The sequence below is a fragment of the Canis lupus genome, chromosome X, assembly GCF_048164855.1.
Source record: "Canis lupus baileyi chromosome X, mCanLup2.hap1, whole genome shotgun sequence".
Classification (NCBI taxonomy): domain Eukaryota; kingdom Metazoa; phylum Chordata; class Mammalia; order Carnivora; family Canidae; genus Canis; species Canis lupus.
Genome location: NC_132876.1, coordinates 64,146,201 through 64,165,672, shown reverse-complemented (window position 1 = coordinate 64,165,672; position 19,472 = coordinate 64,146,201). Strand labels below are relative to the sequence as shown.

Here is a 19,472-nt window from a genome sequence, read left to right as displayed (position 1 = left end):
ATAATCAGCAAGATGAGTCACCAAGGTATACCACATGTACTGAGTATTACAGTTTCCTTCAACACAAGTTCAATGTTAGTGTGCATGGTGTTGGTGATATAAATCTACCTGATGCGTTTATGGTTTGGCTGATTTAACAGTATTAATGAAGCCAAAATTATAGATCTCATCCCTGTGTGTACTTGTCTCCTGGTGTCATTAGCTATACCTCTAACTCTGCTTCACAGTTTTCTGAGTGTAGTTTGTTAGTTAAGAGGCAGACTTGTCCAGAGGAGAGATAGGTCACTAAAATAGTCATCATCAATTCCCATGCTTTTTTTTTTTCTCTTGATAGGAGGGTCTATGATACCTAGATGTATTTGTAATTTCAAACACTTTATACATATTTTTACTTATCAATGGAGGCTGCACTTAGAAACTTACTCCTTTGGACTTCCAGAATATTCTGCTCATGTCTCTGTGCTTTCAACTCTAGGTCCCTTTTGCCTTTATTCTAGACTCTTTTGCCTTAAAAGAACCCTTGGGTGGCTCAGTCGTTGAGCGTCTGCCTTAGAGTTTGGGTCATGATCTTGGTATCCTGGGATCAAGACACATCTTGGGCTCCCTGCTCAGTGTGGAGTCTCCCTCTCCCTCTGCCCCCCGCCCTCGTTCATATGCTCTCGCTCTCCATCTCTCAAACAAATAAGTAAAATCTTCTTATTTTTTATTTCTAAAGATTTTATCCATTTATTCATGAGAGACACACAGAGAGAGGCAGAGCCATAGGCAGAGGGAGAAGCAGGCTCCCTGACTCATCCCCAGACCCAGGATCAACCCAAGCCACAGGCAGAAGCTCAACCGCTGAGCCACCCAAGCATCCCAGTAAAATCTTTTTAAAGCAACAACAACAACAACAACAACAACAACAACAACAACAAAACCTTTCATGGTTTCAGAGAACCAAGGAAAGCCTTGGCTCACTATATACATTTGTAAAAAGCAATAGTTTTTTTTTTCATCTCCATAAAGTGATCTCAACAAATGTCTCTGAAGTTGTAGATCTACAGTTTTGGAATTGAAAGTAAATAGCTTTTTGGGGGTTTAATAGGCTCATCTGTAGAGAAGTTTTAAGTGAGCCTCTGAAGATCCCATGAAATTGAGCCTCCAGTGCAGTCCAGGGTCTTTGTGATCTGTAGTACCTTTTACTAAGCATTGGTGAGGAATGAGGAATTTCACAGAAGTGAATTTTCCAGATAACTGAAGTCTACCCTTTAAATTTTAGTCATTCAGAGGTCTTAAATGTGTCTTGGTCCAGTCCCTTATTGTATGAATCCTCCAAATGTATCACTGAAATACGTTAACTTTTTTATAAGTAGAAATACTTTTTTTTCTTATTAGAAAATTAGTAGGGATCCCTGGGTGGCGCGGCGGTTTGGCGCCTGCCTTTGGCCCAGGGTGCCGATCCTGGAGACCCGGGATCGAATCCCACATCGGGCTCCCGATGCATGGAGCCTGCTTCTCCCTCTGCCTGTGTCTCTGCCTCTCTTTCTCTCTCTCTGTGACTATCATAAATAAATAAATTTAAAAAAAAGAAAATTAGTAAATGGTCAATGTAAAAACAAAATCTAGGCAATATTTTGATATCTGTCTTTACAGGGTTTTGTTTTTTTCTTTATAACATCACTACTTGATTTTATATATTACTTTGTTGGCTTACTGTCCATCTCCCACATGAGAATGTAAACTCCATGATGGTGTAAACTGTGTCTATGTTCTTCACTTGCTTTATCACCAGCATCTAGAATAGTACTTGAAATATAGTAGGAATTTAATAAATATTTGGTGACTGAATGAATGAAGAAAGTGATTATTACCCTAATTCTATCATCTAAGTAGTAGCTGTTGTTAAGATTATGATATAAATTCTTCCAAAAGTGGGGCACCTGGGTGGCTTACTCAGGTAAGCATCTGCCTTTGGCCCAGGTCTTGATCCCAGGGTCCTGGGATCGAGCACTGCATTGGGCTCCCTGCTCAGTGGGGAGTCTGCTTTTCCCTCTCCTTCTGCCTGCCACTCCTCCTACTTGTTCTTTCTCTCTCTCTCTCTCCTTCTCTGTAAAATAAATAAATTAAAAAATTGGCATTTCTGTGTTAAAAGGGCATGCATATTTTCAGGCTTTGATAAATATTGCCAAATTATCTTTTAGAAACCCTACAGGGTTTTAGTTTGTGTTCCCATCAGCAGTGCATCAGAATTAATTCACTCAAAACTATTTTTTTAAGATTGTTTTATTTAAGAGCAAGGGATAGAGCATTCAAGGGAGCACATGAGCAGGAGGAGAGGGAGAGGGAGACAAGCCGACTCTACTGAGTGAGGAGGCTGACACGGGGCTCGATCCCAGGACCCTGAGATTAGGACCTGAGCTGAAATCAAGAGTCCAATGCTTAACTGACTGAGCCACCCAGGTGCCCCAAAACTATTTTTATATTGCAGATTTTGTGTAAAAGACCTTGTAAAATATATCAAGTATTTCATTCAGTAATATATTGCTTTCCTAAGCAGAATACCAGGACCTGACTTAATTATCTATGAAAGACCTGGCATGAGTTCACTTGTTATTGTTGTTGAAGATAGGCATCACTTACCCCTATCACTGCCTGCATGGGGCAAAGACATCTTTTCTAGAGCTGAAAATGTAAATAGGAGATAAGTGTCTGTTGGCATCTTGATTTCCTAATTGGAACTCACTGTGCATTTCTTCATAAAAGTCAGTGCTAAAATACTATTAATATATAATCTAGCTTCATTATTGCCAAGAAACTTCTGAAGATCAATCTGTGAACCTAGCCAAGAAACTTCTGAAGATCAATATGTGAACCTAGCCATCATGTATAATGTTCTTTCTATGAGAAAACATGGTTCATCTTCAAAATCAACTGAGAAACAACTATTCAAGGAACCCATTTCTTGGTTAAAAGTAGCTTATTGAGGTATAATTTTACATACCATAAAATTCACCCATTGTCTATTAATAGTTCATTTATGCAGTTGTGCAATTATTATTGTAATTCAGCGTCAGGGTCAATTTTTGTTTTCTCAGTCCATCTTTTCTGTATGGTAAAGTCATCTTTGAAAGGCCTCTTCAGGGATCCCTGGGTGGCTCAGTGGTTTAGCACCTGCCTTCGGTGCAGGGTGTGATCCTGGAGACCCGGGATTGAGTACCACATCAGGCTCCCTGCATGGAGCCTGGTTCTCTCACTGCCTGCATCTCTGCCTCTCTCTCTCTCTCTCTGTGTGTGTCTCTCATGAATAAATAAATGAAATCTTTAAAAAAAAAGGCCTTTTCAAAAAAAAAATGAAAGGCCTCTTCATTGAAAGATGGTGGATGTTGGATTCTAAAATTATTTTCTAATCTAATGATCTGAGTCTCTCTCTTCAATTTGACATATGCATCTTAATAGCACAAAATGATTTTATTTTAATTGATTTTTTTCTTTTTCTTTTTTTTCTTTTTTTAGATTTTGAGAGAGTGCACATGTGCATGCATGTAAGCATGCAGGAGAGATAGGGTAGTAGCAGAGGGAGAGGGAGAAGCAAACTCCCCACAAGCAGGGAGCTGGATATGAAGTTTCATCTCAGGACTGTGAGATCATGACCTGAACTGAAGTCAGATGCTTAACCAACTGAGCCACCCAGGCACCCCACAAAATGGATTTTAAAAGCAGCAGGAAGGTCCTTTGCTATCTTTAGTAGTAAAATTTTAAGGGTTAGGCAGGCATGATACAGCCTAGATTCTGTTTGGTGTCCCATAGTAAGATCATTAGTCTTTTTTTTAAGGATTTTTATTTATTTGTTCATGAGACATACAGAAAGAGAGAGGCAGAGACATAGGCAAAGGCAGAGGGAGACACAAGCAGGCTCCATGCAGGGAGCCCGATGCAGGATCCAATCCTGGTACTCCAGGATCACATCCTGGGGCGAAAGCAGATACGCCTAACTGCTGAGCCACCCAGGCGTCCCAAGATCATTATTCTTGGTCCTTTCACATAAAAAAGTTCCACAGAATGAGTACAGTCATAGTTCCCAACAGAAACGTAGGTATTAAATGGAACAAAATGTGAGTAGTTCTCTTATGCTCCCCAATCCTGCTGGCAATGAAGTACGCAAGCTGGTGACATCTCCCAATCCACCTAGGAAGCTGGCTGCTACAGTCTACAAGCTAGGGCCACTGATTCTCAGTGAAGCACCCAGAGAAGGGGCCTTTGGTATATTCACTTAGTGCCCTACAACAGAGAACCCTGCACAGAAGCAGAGCAAGGACAGCCAGTATTTTAGGCAGGCCGGGCATAGCACAGTGGGAGCAAAGAACATGGCTTTATCATTGAGGTGCGGGATCACCAGGAAGGTCCTGCTTCCATCTCCTAGCATGCCAGTCAGCTCCTGACTTTTCATTTGTTCCCTGGAGTCCCAAACCCATACGAAGCCCCTTGCTAGGACTGCTGCTACCAAACACAGAAAACCCACTGTTTCCATGTTCTGTAAGTTGCACTCAAGGAACCCATTTTTAAATTGAAAAATAATAAATAAATAACCCATTTTAAATTCAGTAAATACTTATTGAGACCTGTCATATGTTTCAGAGAAATAGGCACTCAAAGGATATTTTTTTTCTTGATTCACTGTTAAGGCACCTAGTCAACACTTACTTTCAGGACAGTATAACCAGTTGCAGTTTTAACTTGGGGAGGAAACGTTGCTAGAATGTATGTGTTTGCACCAGGTAGGGGACCAGAGGGAGGGGATTCTATAGAACTTTGGGGACCAGAATCAAAAGAATAGCTACTCAGAAGAAACAGAAGGAAAAAACAGCTAGGGAATGATAAGGAAGTAGGAGAAATGGAAAGAATTGGAAAGTTTAATGTTTGTTTGGGGAGGGGGGGATACTGTTTGTGTGTCTTTTCAGAATGAGTGAAGTTGGACATTCATGTTAAATTGTATTTGTCACCAAAATGCCATGTGTGAATATTAGTATTTGCAAATACCTGTACAAAGCTGATCACTAGTGTTCTGTTTATAGTTGAGTACTTGAGAGCAGTGCTATACTGCTGCTATAGTATATGCAAAGAATCTCTTGAACCCACTCCCTATTTCAACTTTAATGACTGTTATCTTAGTTCAGGCCCTCATCTTTTGCCTGAACTGTTGTTTCTAGACAAAGAAACTGTTGTTTCTAGAGGAAAGAACATACTTTTGGGGAGTCTAAGAGATGTGACTTAGAATCAGACTCTATCATTCATTAGCTTCTTGGCATTAGGCAAAGAAGCTCTCATTATTCTGAACTTGAATTTCATATTCAAAAGGAGAGCAGTTTATTTTTTTCCATTTGTTTTTATTGAAGTTTGATTTGCCAACATATAGTATAATACCCAGTGCTCATCCCATCAAGTGCCCAAGGAGGACAGTTTAACATGGTTGTTAGGATTATAGTATTTTAAAATCCTTGGCATATAATAGTAACTCAGTAACTTTTAATTACTTTTCCCTTTTATTATCTTCCCCTTTACCCATATTTCTACCTACTATCAGCATCATCTTCCAGTTTTTAAATCTTTATTTGAAAAAAAATCATAAAAGTAGTATATGGAGTTAAATATGGCCACCCAACCACACATGTTTAGCTCTTGTCTGTCTCAAACTCCACTAATATGATATAGTAAACAAATTTTAAAAAATATTTTATTTATTCATGAGAGACACACAGAGAGAGGCAGAGACATAAGAAGAGGGAGGAGAAGCAGGCTCCACGCAGAGAGCCCGATGTACTCGATCCCGGGACTCTGGGATCATGCCTTGAGCCAAAGGCAGATGCTCAACCACTGAGCTACCCAGGCATCCCGATAGTAAAGACATTTTAAAAGGCTTAAACCCACAAGGACAAAGAGAACAGAAGAGTAACATCAGCAGACGAAAGGTTTAAACACATAAGTGGAACATAGGGAACAGAAGAGGGGGAATCTTGCCTGCAAAGGGAGATATCAATGAAAGTGAGGTCTTTTATCATATTACCCATGAGAGGTTCAGAATTTGGAGGTAAGTATTTATTACTGAAAGGTGAGGAGGAGACCCATGGCTGAAAATAAAGGAAATGTTTTAAAAATTGACAGAACAGGGACACCTAGGTGGCTCAGTGGTTGAGCGCCTGCCTTTGGCTCAAGGCAAGATCCTGGGATCCCAGGATTGAGTTCCACATCGGGCTCCCTGCAGGGAGCCTGCTTCTTTCTCTGCCTGTATCTCTGCCTCTCATGAATAAATAAATAAAATCTTTAAAAAAAATAACTGATAGAACAGGGTTGGACCCCTCAGGTCTCTTCTGTTTCCTGCTACACTAAGGTGATCCTCTTGCTTGTTTCCCCATCCTACCCTGGGGAATAATGTGGCTGTGAACAAGTTATTTAACCTATTTCTACCTTAGTTTTCCCATCTGTAAGATGGAGGCAATTATAGTATTTACCTCAAGATTGTTGTAAGGATTAAATGAGGTAATATGTGCAAAATACTGTTCATGGTAACCTCTTGATGAATGTTGAGAAAGGAGATGTGGTGCCCAGGGACTTACTAGTTGCCAAAGGCAGCTCTAGAATTTACATCATGGGGAACCCTGGGTGGCGCAGCGGTTTGGCGCCTGCCTTTGGCCCAGGGCGCGATCCTGGAGACCCGGGATCGAATCCCATGTCGGGCTCCCGGTGTATGGAGCCTGCTTCTCCCTCTGCCTATGTCTCTGCCTCTCTCTCTCTCTCTCTCTGTGACTATCATAAATAAAAAAAAATTAAAAATTAAAAAAAAAAAGAATTTACATCATGCCCCATGGTGATTAGCAGGCTTTAATACTTAGGGTGGAAGATGGGGTCAGAACAGAGGTTTTGACCCTGCAGAAAGCACCTTTCCCAGTCCCTCTCCTTTGCTTCCAACTCTTTTAGGGATGTCTTGAGCTGTAAGACTGGCTCCAATTGGATCATTAAGCTCTTATTATTATTTTACTCGGTTAATATTTATTGGGTGCCTGCTCTGTGCTGAGGACTACTCAGGCTACTGGAATGACAGGTCAATAATAATAGCATTTATTGAGTGCTTACTGTTTTGCTAAGTGCTTTATATATATAAAGTCTTATAATTCTCATTACAACCCTGTGGGAACAGATGTTGTTATCTCTGTTTTATAGATAAGGAAACTGAGGCACAGAACTTAAGTAACATGCCCAAGGACACATAGCAAGTGGCAGAGATAGGAATCAAACAGTCTGGCTCTCAAGTCTGTTTTTAAACATTATGCCTCCCTACTTTTATGGAGCTTACGTTTTGGAAGGGGAAGACAGATAGTAGATAATTAAAGTACATAGATATCAAGTAGTGATACACAGTATGGTAAAGTGTAAAACAAGAAGATTGTGATATTAAGAGACTGGCAGAGGGTAGCTTTTAATGGAGAGGTCAATGTTTATGAGTATCAAATAAGAGATGTGACAGTTCTCTAAGAATTGATTAGAGTATTGCTGTCTCTGCAGATTTGCAAAATGCCCTTTTTATGATTTGATTCCTAATGCTATAGGCACATTTTGACATTGCTAATAAAAAAACAATAGCAGTTCGGGATGCCTGGGTGGCTCAGGGGTTGAGCATCTGCCTTCTGCTCAGGGCGTGATCCCGGGGTCCTGGGATCGAGTCCCACATCTGGCTCCCCACAGGGAGCCTGCTTCTCCCTCTGCCTATGTCTCTGCCTTTCTCTCTGTGTCTCTCATGAATAAATAAATGAAATCTTAAAAAAACCCCAAAACCCAGTTCATGTGCACTGATGGCTTACTGTATATGAAGGACTGTACTAAGCAATTTGCATAGATTGTTTCATTTTATTCTTACAGCAATGTTTTAATAATTTTTATTTTTCAGCTGTGGAAAACTGAAGCTTAAAGAGACAAATTAACAGGTCCAGGGCTTTAAATTCAGCAAATGACAGAGCCAGGATTCAAACCAAGGTAGACTGATTCTGGAACACGTGCTCTTAAATACTTATATTTTATAGATTTGTCCAAGGTAACTCTTTTTTATAAACAATAATAGCAAAAAAAAACCACCCTACAATTAATAGCTAACTTTTATAGAGATTCAAAGTATTCTAAGCATTACTAGGTCTTCACAGTATCAGTGAACTTACCTATATCATGAAACCTCAAGATGAGAAAAGCAGCACATTTGAGTGAACAAGTTTCTAGTGCTATGATTTTATCACCCCAAGTTGGAAATTTCATTCATATGAACTAAAATGCGTAAGTTACTTCAGCACAAAGCCAGAGCCAGGATTTGACATGAGGTCATTTGATTTTAGATTAGAGCTGTTATCTACTCCATTGCAAAGTAAAATTACATGTAGCTTATCTTTGTTCAATGTATTGTGGGAAACCAATGTAGTGAAATTACATTCAACAATCCCCAAGGAATGTTTGTTAAATTATTTGTAATTCTTAAAACTTAAAAAATTTTAAACATAAAAGCTGAAGAGAGAGTTATTCTTCAGAGATTTAGAGGTAGTACAGGGGAATGGTCTACAGTTAGAGCTCTGGGATTGGATTGTCTGGTAGCTTCTACTCATCTTCACTCCTTGATTTACTGACTCAAGTATGACCTTGAACAGGCAACTTTGCCCTCCAAGCCTCAGCTCTTTTTATTGTGAAGGAAGCGGGGATGCCCGGGTGGTTGAGCATCTGCCTTTGGCTCAGGCTCAGGCTCAGGGCGTGATCCCGGAGTTCCAGGATCGAGTCCCACATTGGTCTCCCTGCGAGGAGCCTGCCTCTCCCTCTGCCTGTGTCTCTGCCTCTCTCTCTCCCTGTGTCTCTCATGAATGAATAAATAAAATCTTTTTTTTTTAAAAGAAAGAAGCGTAGTATACTATCTGCCTTATGAGTATGAGGACTAAAAGAGACAACTTTTCTACATGGCTCATTTTGTCTGGCTATTTTTCATCTTGGAAAAGAATCTTCATTCATCTTTCATGGATCCAAAGTGAACCTTTGGCTCTGTTGCATTGGTTTCAGTACTGCTTGAAGTGTTTTAACAAATATGTATGAGCTTTGGAACATAGACATCCCTGACATATTGTTGCTTGGTTGCAGTTTTTCCTTTTTATTATGGTAAAGTTATATTATTATGGTAACAAAATTTTACCATTTTAACCATTTTCTAAGTGTCAGGTTAGTGGCATTAAGTAAATTCATGTTGTTATGCAACCATCATCACCATCTGTCTCTTGAACTTTTCTAGTATTCCCAGACTGAAACTCTGTACCCATTAAACAATATTAGTGGCAGTTTTTGTTTATTTGTTCTCAGCCTTTGTGACTGAGGCTGCTAATTAGGAGAACTGTTACTCCATACAAAAAGACATGAACAAAGAAATGTGATTAGAAATCTATATTATCCTAAAAGCACAATCCATACATGAAAAAATGGTTATTTGGACTTTATTAAAATTAAAATTTTTTGTCATATGAAAGAAAATGCAAAGACAAGTCACAGATGGGGAGAAAATATTTGCAAATAACATTTCTGATGAAAAATTGTAGGTTTTAAAATTTAAAACCCTCAAATTTCAAAATTCAACAATTAGAAAATAACCCGATAATAAAATGGGCAAAAGCTCTGAATAGACACTTCATCTAGAAGACATACAAATAAGCAAATAAAGTAAATGCAAATTAGGCTGATGCAAATGAAAACCGTTAGAGAAATGTAAATTAAATCCACAGTGATGATTGTAACATGTACAATCTGATTCAGGATGTTGATAGTGGAGAAGGTTGATTGTACATGGGAGGGGAAGAGTATATGGGAAATCTTATACTTTCTGTTCAATTTTGCTGTGAACCTAACAGTGCTTTAAAAAATACTTTAAAACATTATAGTGAGATACCATTATACACCTATGTCAAAACAAAACAAAGCTGCAATACCAAGTGTTAGCAAGACAGAACAACTGGAACTTTCAGATATTGCTAGTGGGAATGAAAAATAGTACAGCTACTTTAGAAGAGAGTTTGCTAGTTTTTTAATGAAATTAAACATATATTTGCCATATGATTCAGCAATTCTTCTAGCTTTCTAAGTGAAATGAAACCTATGTTCATGTAAAAACCTATATCTGAATATTTAGAGCAGCATTATTAAGTATTAATCACTAAAATCTAGAAGCAACCCAGTTATTTCAACTGATGGATAAACAGGTTGTTCTATACCTATACTGTGAAATACTACCCCATGACAAAAGAGGAACTGCCTGTTGATTCATGCAATATCAGGTGAATCTTAGTATGTATTTAAGTGAAAGAAGCCAGATTCAAAAGGCTTATGTAGCCTTATGTGATTCCACTTATATGACAATCTGAAAAAGCCAAAGTATAAAGAAGAAAACAGATCAGTGGGTGCCAGGATTCAGGGAAGTGTTGGCTATAAAGGGATAGCATGAGGGAATTTTGGAAGTGGTTCTCACATCCTTCCCACCCCCAACCTCTGTTGCCAACTCTCACCAAAGTAACAGGCATGTAGTGAGGGTTAAATACATTCTGGTCTGTCAACTCTCATAAGTAGAAATAAAGGCAACTAATTATTCCCCTCCCCCGAAATCTGTATTATCAACTTGGTAGCATATAAAGTGCAATTCACCTAATGAAAGTAAATGCAACTTTATTAACTGTAATGTCATATGGAAAGTCATAGAAGTGCCTTTTTCATTTAAAAAATGGGGAATTCTATGTTAAAACCAAAAGCCTTCTCATTTCATTGGAATTTGCTGATCATATCAGATGAACTTTTACTACTGCTTGATCATTCAGTAAACCATATGGGTAAGTTAATGATAAATGTTATAAGCAAACTACTTGAGCTCCTCAGATTGTTACAGAAAAGCTTTTATCTTGCAGTACAGGCAGCCCAGGATGGAAGGTGCTAAAATAAGGTAAATGCTTTCCTTTTGTAAGTATCTTAAAGTTTAAATGTTAGAGGGAACAAGATATTTTTCCAGAGAATGTTTTCTTTTTTTCAAGTTTATTTAAATTCCAGTTAACATACTTTGTAATATTAGTTTCAGGTGTAGGGGGTTTAGTTATTCATCACTTAAATACAACAGCCAGTGCTCATCACAAATACCCTCCTTAATACCCATAACCCATTTAACTCATGCTCCCACTCACCTCCCCCTCCACTAACCCTCAGTTTGTTCTCTGTAGTTGAGTCTGTTTTCTGGTTTGGCTCTCTTTCTTTCCCATATGTTCATCTGTTTTGTTTCTTAAATTCCACGTATAAGTGAAATCCTATGGTATTTGTTTTTCTTATTTTGCTTAGCATAATACTCTCTGGCTCCATCCATGTCATTGAAATTTTCAAAAGGCTCATTCATTTTTAGTGCCTTTTAAAAAATATTAAAAAAAATTTAAGTAATCTCTACATCCAACATGAGGCTGGAAATCACAACCCCAAGGACAAGAGTTGCACTCTCTTCCTACTGAGCCAGCCAAGTGCCCCTATTTTAATATCGTTTTAAAAATAAATTTAAATCTTCTCATAAACATCAGGTATCATACAACTAACTCTTCCAGATCAGAGAGTGGCACTTTTTCTAAGTTCATTTTTTTTAAAAAAAGATTTTATTTATTTATTCATGAGAGACACAGAGAGAAACAGACACAGGTGGAGGGAGAAGCAGGCCCCATGCAGAGAGCCCGATGTGGGACTCGATCCTGGGACTCCAGGATCACGCGCTGAGCCGAAGGCAGACACCCAACTGGCAAGCCACCCAGGCATCCCTAAGCTCATTTTTTAAATCAAAGGTAATATGTATGTTCATAGTGATAAAATGTTACAATACAAAAGTGAAAAGTAAAATTTTCTGACTTCCCAGCCCCCTTCTCTAAGAAACTGTTAGCAGATTCTTGTATACTCCTCAAAAATTTTCAGTGCATTTTCAAGCCTATGTAATGCCTCTTTTTTTTTCTCTTTTGCACATGGGATCATACTCTGTATGATCATAATATAATATATATGCATATATAATATGTATATTACTATATATGTATGTACACACTATTTTGCAGTTTCCATCTTCCATTTAACATATCTTGTACATCTTATATCAAGAAATATTGACCTACCTTATTTTTTAAATGGTTGTATGATATTTCATTGTGTGAATATGCTGTATTTTATTTAAATTAATTCCTTTTTGATTAATATTTAGGTTTTCGGTTCTGTGTTATAATAATAAACTGCTTCAATGAATATTCTTGTGTGTATATATATATGTATACATATACGTGTATATATCTTTTTAAAAATATTTGATTTATTTATTCATGAGAGACACACAGAGAGAGGCAGAGAGAGAAGGAGGATCCGTGCAAGGAGCCCGATGCGGGAATTGATCCCAGGATCCCGGGATCACAATCTGAACCAAAGGCAGATGCTCAACTGCTGAGCCACCCAGGCGTCCCTATATCTTTTTTTAGAAAGATTTTATTTATTTATTCATGAGAGACACAGAGAGAGGCAGAGACATAGGCAGAGGGAGAGCAGGCTCTCTGCAGGGAGCCTAATGCGGGACTCGATCCCAAGACCCCAGGATCACAACCTGAGCCAAAGGCCGATGGTCAACCACTGAGCCACCCAGGTTTCCCTTCTTGTATATATATCTTTATGAGCATATCTTTTATATAAAATTACTAGAAGTGGAGTTGCTAGGTTATAGGGCATATACATTAAATATTTTGATAAATAGTGCCAAAATGGCCCCCAGAAAAGTTGTACAAATATATACTTCCAGTAACATATATAAAAGTGGTTAATAGTTTTTAAGACTTTTGATAACATACTGCCAACTTTTGTTCAGAAAGCTACCATTTGGGCAGCCCAGGTGGCTCAGCGGTTTAATGCTGCCTTCAGCCCAGGGCATTATCCTGGAGACCCAGGAGGATCGAGTCCCACGTTGGGCTCCCTGCATGGAGCCTGCTTCTCCCTCTGCCTGTGTTTCTGCGTCTCTCTCTGTGTCTCTCATGAATAAATAAATAAAATCTTTAAAAAAAAATAGAAAGCTACCATTTCATGCTCCCACTAACAGTGTAGGAGTGTGTCCATTTAACCACACTTACACCAGATGTTATTAAAATTCTTTTTAAGCTTTGTCAGTCTGTTATGTGAAAAATGATTATCTGCTTATTTTTATCTTCCATGATGAGTGAGACTTTATGACCATTTGTATTTTTTCATTTATGAGTTGCCTGCTTATTTCCACTGTGCATTTTTTCTTTTGGGTGCTCATCTTTTTGTTATAGATGTGTAAGAGATATTTGTATACTAAAGATATTAATCACTTGCCTATCATATATATTGCTAGTCCATTTTTATAATTTGTTATTTATCTTTTATCTGTGCTTTTTTCCCTATGCAGAAGGTTTTATTTTTTATGTCCTTGCCTTTGGTATCATGCTTAAAAAAGGCTTTCTCTATCACAACATTATACTAATTTTTGCTTATAATTTCTTTCAGTAGCTTTTGTATTTCACATTTAAATTTGCAATGCATCTAAAATTTAGTTTAGATATATAACAGGAAACTAACTTTATTTTTTTCTAAAATGATTAACCACTTGTCCCAATGCTATTTGTTAAGTGAGCCACTGTTTCTTCACCTACTTGAAATGCTGTGTTGGGGTACCTGGCTGACTCAGTCCATGGAGCATGGGACTCTTGATCTCAGAGTTGTGAGTTTGAACCCTATATTGGGTGTAGAGATTACTTAAAAAATAAAATCCTAATAAAAAAAGGAAATGCTGTCTCTATTTTATATATAGTGATATATGGAAAGTCATATTTTAGTGTGTAAATATATACATATACATACTTTCCCCTTACCATTCTTTCACAATTTGTGCGTTCTTAGATGTTTATTCTTTATTCTTTCATATCAACCTTAGGATCATTGTGTCAGATTTTACTTACCTCAAAATCCCACTGATTCTCTTAAATGTATAGATTAATTTGGGTAGAATTAACTTGTTTTCACAATATCTTCATACGCATTAAGTTTATTACTAAGTCTTAAATTTTTTTTCAGGGAGATATTGAGGTGCTATATGAATAGGATTTTTTTAAAGGATTTTATTTATTCATTCATGAGAGACAGAGAGAGGCAGAGACACAGGCAGAGGGAAAAGCAGGCTCCATGCAGGGAGCCCGATGTGGGACTCAATCCCGGGTCTCCAGGATTACACCCTGGGCTGAAGGCAGCCCTAAACCACTGAGCAACCCGGGCTGCCCTACATGCTATTTTAAACTAAATATAAAATATCTTTATATGAGATACCTTAAAGATTATGAGAATAAATTATTATATTTCTCTGCTTATTAATTAAGCTTATTTTATTAAGAGAATTTGTTTCTCTGAGAACAATGTCAATTTATAAGTCCAAGGATTGGAAATGATGTGACAAGGTAGCAATCCAGGTCTTTCATTCAGCCTTTTGAGTAGGAAGAATGGTCAGAAAAGTGATTTATCAGTTTTACTGTTTTTAGGGAAGTTGAAATGAGCATAATATCTTGATTATCAAGGCAGCATAACTCTAAAGTTATTTTGCCCAAGGCAGATTTATTGCTGTTGCTTGTTCTTGAGTCTGAAAAAGAGATTCTCTGAACTCCAAACCACCGTATTATCTCCTAATGTCAAAATCTTCGTTTAACATGCAAGACTCTATAATTGCTTATTCAGAGCTTTTTTTTTTTTAAAGATTTTATTTATTCATGAAAGACACACAGAGAGAGGCAGAGACATAGGCAGAAGGAGAAGCAGGCTCCCTGTGGGGAGCCTGATGCGGGACTGGATCCCAGGACCCCAGGATCATGCCCTGAGCCGAAGGCAGATACTCAACCGCTAAGCCACCCAGGTGTCCCTATTCATAGGGTTTAGTGTAACTTATGTGTCTTATTCCTAATTTGATAGACTTTCTATATTACTAATTTTGGAGAAGATTCAATTAATTTGGTTATAGAAATTTTGCAAATTCCTTTGTCCCAAATTTATTCCTAAAGTCAGATTATTAGGAGATGCTGTGTGTTTTCCTAGTTATTCCAAAGATTCCAATCAGGCAGTTTAGAAACTGGTTTGTTCATCTTTCTCTTGAGGCTTTGTATAATTTCCTGATTACAGGTGGATTTTCCTAGGTTTTTAAAACTAATTGTAGTGAGATTTTTTTTATTGCTGCTGTTTATTTTAAACTCCCCTTCTGTGACTAAGGAAATTATATCTCAGTTTTTCTTTTCACTTCTCTTTCCAATTTAAGATTACAGAATCATATTCTGCTCATTGTTTTCATGCCCAGCACTAAAAGAATTCCTTTCTGTAGGTTTTCTATCAGTCTGCTCATATTCCTCTTTTCCTCATTTCCTTTATTTTTTGCAATCTCTTTTTTTTGGTCATCCTTAACCTTTGCTTGTTTTTAAAAATAAGAACTGTATGTGACTTTCTTCCTCTTTTGTATTTGAAAAAAAAGCTATCTGCAAATGTCTAAGCTCTAGGAAAAAAAATATATGCATCCATTTCCAGCAAAGAAAATATGTTTGGAAATTTTAGTCTTTTATTTATTATATTTTTCTGAATACTAAAGTATTACATGCTTATTTTCATGAAATTATAATAATAATATGGAAGTATATAAAGTAAAAAAAAGTCACCCCTTCAAAGGGTAATTATTTTTAATAGTTTGTATCTTTCTAAACTTTTTTCTATTCATTGATACGCTTTCATCATTTTCAGTTGAATCAAGACAGATTTAGCTCATTCTTTAACAGCTGTGTAGTCTTCTATAGTATGAATGCATCACAGTTTATCTATTTCTGTATTGACAGACATTTAGAGAGTCTCCAAGTTTTGACCGTTTTAACTACTTATCCTATAGCCTTCTACATCTGTATATTTTGTAGTTTAGATTCTTTTGTGTACAATTGCTGGGTCATATCTTGATAGGTATTGCAAAATTGCCCTCCAAAAAAGGCCATAATGATTTGCACTTCACTGACAGTATGGTAGAATATTTTTCTGCACCCTTGACCATATTGAATAGATACATTGGTCTTTCTTTTTTTATTTTATTTTATTTATTTACTTGAGAAAGAGCGAGAGTGCATGAGTGGGAGGGAGGAGGAGAGGGAGAGGGAGAAGCAGGCTCCCCGCTGAGCAGAACCTGGGGATCACGACCTGAGCCAAAGGCAGATGCTCAACCACTGAGCCACCCAGGTGCCCCTAGTAATGTTTTTTTATAAAATTAATAATACACTTGAAAAGTTTGGTCAAACCGAGTTGTTATTTTCAGCCTCACCAAACTTTTATTATTTACAGTTTTCTTATTCTTAATCAGTTATAGCGAATATAAAATAAATGCTTTTTCTACTTACTCTCTATAATGATTAAATACCGACAGTTGCTTTTATTTTTCATAGATATTTGATGTTTCTTCATCATGGTTTGTAGCACTGTTTTGTCTTATTTTTTTAAAAACACTTGCTTTTTTTTGCAGGTTTTATTTATTTATTCATGAGAGAGAGAGAAAAAGAGAGAGAAAGAGAGAGAGAGAGAGAGAAAGAGAGGCAGAGACATAGATAGAGATGCAGGCTACATGCAGGAAGCCCGATGTGGGACTCGATCCCGGGACTCCAGGATCACGCCCTGGACCAAAGGCAGGCGCTAAGCCGCTGAGCCACCCACGTGTCCCTGTTTTGTCTTAGAACTAAAATTGTAAGGTGGATTTTTCCTTATGAAGAAAGTGATGTCATTGCAAGCAGTCTGTTATTTACCTACAGATTGTATCTGACAAGCTTGAGTTAGATCATTATTTTGACAGGGGGGAAAATCATACCAAACAGTCTTCTTAGAATCTGAGTGAGTGCTACAGCAATACCATATTATACTATAATATGGTTGAAAAGTATCTGACACATTTCATTGTCAGATAGTTGAATCCTACTACCCTCTACTTTTCTGGGATAACAATGGTGTTGTCTGAGGCAATGAAAATTTTTATCTGTACTAAAAACATGTTTTTCCCTCTAGTCTGTTATTGACATTGCAGCAGATGCTCAGCCCCTGGTGGAAAGGCACCTAGTAACTTGAGGACTATTTCTCAGTTTGGTTAGAACCTGTCCTTACCTGTGTACATTGAAAGATATCAGTACTTCTCAAGCATTTTCCCCACCCTACCCCCAAACCTTTGGCTGGTTTTATTTTATGCATTTTGCAAACACTGCCTTATTTATTCATTTGAGGCTATTGTTAGGTCTGGACTTCAGCCTGAATTGTCTATATAAGGGTGAATAAGCCTGAGTGTTAGCTCCCTTAATTTTAAAAGGAGACTATCACTCTATTTTATGGAAGAATTGAGAAATTCATGTATATGATGGTTTTGTCAACTATTCAGTGTTACAAGAAATTGAAACATCTATATTGTTATTATAAGGACAGCTCTTTTGTAGCAAGGCAATAATTAGCCCAGGAGTCACAAAAATGACCAACAAGACACATTAACTTTTCTCAATTTGAATGTTCTATTTTGTTCTTTATTTGACCTTATTAATATGTCTTAAGTATTGACTCCTAATCTTTTGGGAATGGTCAACTTATGTTTTGAAAACGTGCTTGTCTACTCCAGCAGTTTCATCTAGAATATTTATCCTCTATTTATATAATGACAATTGTCTGATGGAAGAGATTAGGTACTTGGTATTTTGAAAATAGGTTAAAGTGTGAGATCAATTTTCATTTTAAAGGCTTACACAATTTTTTAAAGATTTATTTATTTATTCATGAGGGACACAGAGGCAGAGACATAGGCGGAGGGAGAAGCAGGCTCCTTGCAGGGAACCCGATGTGGGACTTGATCCCAGAACTCCAGGATCACGCCCTTAGCCAAAGGCAGACGCTCAACCACTGAGCCACCCAGGTGTCCCATAAAGGCTTACACAATTTAAACGAAAGAGGTGCCCTGGGTGGCGCAGCGGTTTGGCGCCTGCCTTTGGCTCAGGGCGCGATCCTGGAGACCCGGGATCGAATCCCACGTGGGGCTCCCGGTGCATGGAGCCTGCTTCTCCCTCTGCCTGTGTCTCTGCCTCTCTCTCTCTCTCTCTCTCAATCTGTGTGTGACTATCGTAAATAAATAAAAAAAAATTTAAAAAAAAAAAAAGAAAAAAAAGAAAGAGGTGCCATTATATAAGACAATAGAGAAGTTAATGTTTTCCCTTTTTGTTTGCAATTTAGAGTTGGTAGTAATTTTATCTTGCTGTTTTTTTGTTGTAAGTAAGCTGTAGGCTTGAACTCATGACCTCAGGATCAACAGTTGCATGCTCTGTAGACTAAGCAACCAAGTGCCCCTAGAGGTGATAGTGATTTTAAATAAAAGCAAATGGGTAGGAAACAATTAAATAGATTTGGAAATATTATATAGATACCTTGAAGGCAGCTGGTTTAATGTTTGCACAGCTAGAAATCATCAGTTTGTTTAACAACATCGAGATTGTTTTTATAAAATGGTATAATAGGGGGATTTGGGCTGTTTATATGTTTATCATTAGTCTCACATTGAATTATTTCAAATTTAGTAACACTTCTCTTAATTTCTGCACATTCCCTTTATTTTTCTTCTTTATTTCCCCCTAAAATAAGCTGGCTTTTTAGAAATGTTTTTTCCTCAGCTTTATTGAGGTATGATTGACAAATAAGAATTATATATATTTAAAGTGTGTAATATGATGTTTTGATATACCTATACATTGTGATTACCACAGTCAAGCTAATTAATCATCACCCCACAGTTACCTTTTTTGTTTTTTGAGAACAATTAAGATCTCTCTTAGCAAATTTCAAGTATACAATATTTTTAGTCATAGTTACCATGCTGTAAATCTCCAGATATTAATCCTATATAACTGAAACTTTCTACCTTTTAAAAAGAGTTTTTATTCAAATTCCAGTTGGTTAACATACAGTGTAATATTAATTTCAGCTGTACAATATAGATTCAACACTTATATATAACACCCAGCGCTCATTACAAAAAGTGCCCTTCTTAATCCCTGTCACCTGTTTAACCCATCCCTTCACCTAGTTCCGCTCTGGTAAGCATCAGTTTTTCTCTAGTACCCACTATTTTAAATTTTGTTTAAAGAAATGTTGCCCTTTTATGTAAAGTGCCCTTTTTAAAAAAAGATTTATTCATTTAGAGTGGGAAATATCAGAAAGGGAGACAGACCATGAGAGACTCCTAACTCTGGGAAACGAACAAGGGGTAGTGGAAGGGGAGGTGGGGTTGGGGTGACTAGGTGAGGGGCACTGAGGGGGGGCACTTGATGGGATGAGCACTGGGTGTTATACTATATGTTGGTAAATAGAACTCCAATAAAAAATATATACAAAAA

At 37.4% G+C, this 19,472-nt stretch overlaps 1 protein-coding gene across 12 annotated transcripts in view; it reads left to right on the top strand.

Moving 5' to 3' along the window:
* ATP7A (ATPase copper transporting alpha) overlaps positions 1 to 19,472 on the top strand; it is a 153,460-nt gene that overhangs the window by 12,301 nt on the left and 121,687 nt on the right. For 2 of the 12 annotated variants that reach the window (XM_072816026.1, XM_072816019.1), the window contains exons 2-3: positions 7,922 to 8,007; positions 10,944 to 10,978. The exons of 5 other annotated variants lie outside the window; for them this stretch is intronic. The gene's annotated coding sequence lies outside the window, so the exon portion shown is untranslated. The remainder of the gene's footprint in view (positions 1 to 7,921; positions 8,008 to 10,943; positions 10,979 to 19,472) is intronic. 5 more of the 12 variants (XM_072816025.1, XM_072816021.1, XM_072816022.1 and 2 more) reach the window with 3 other exon arrangements.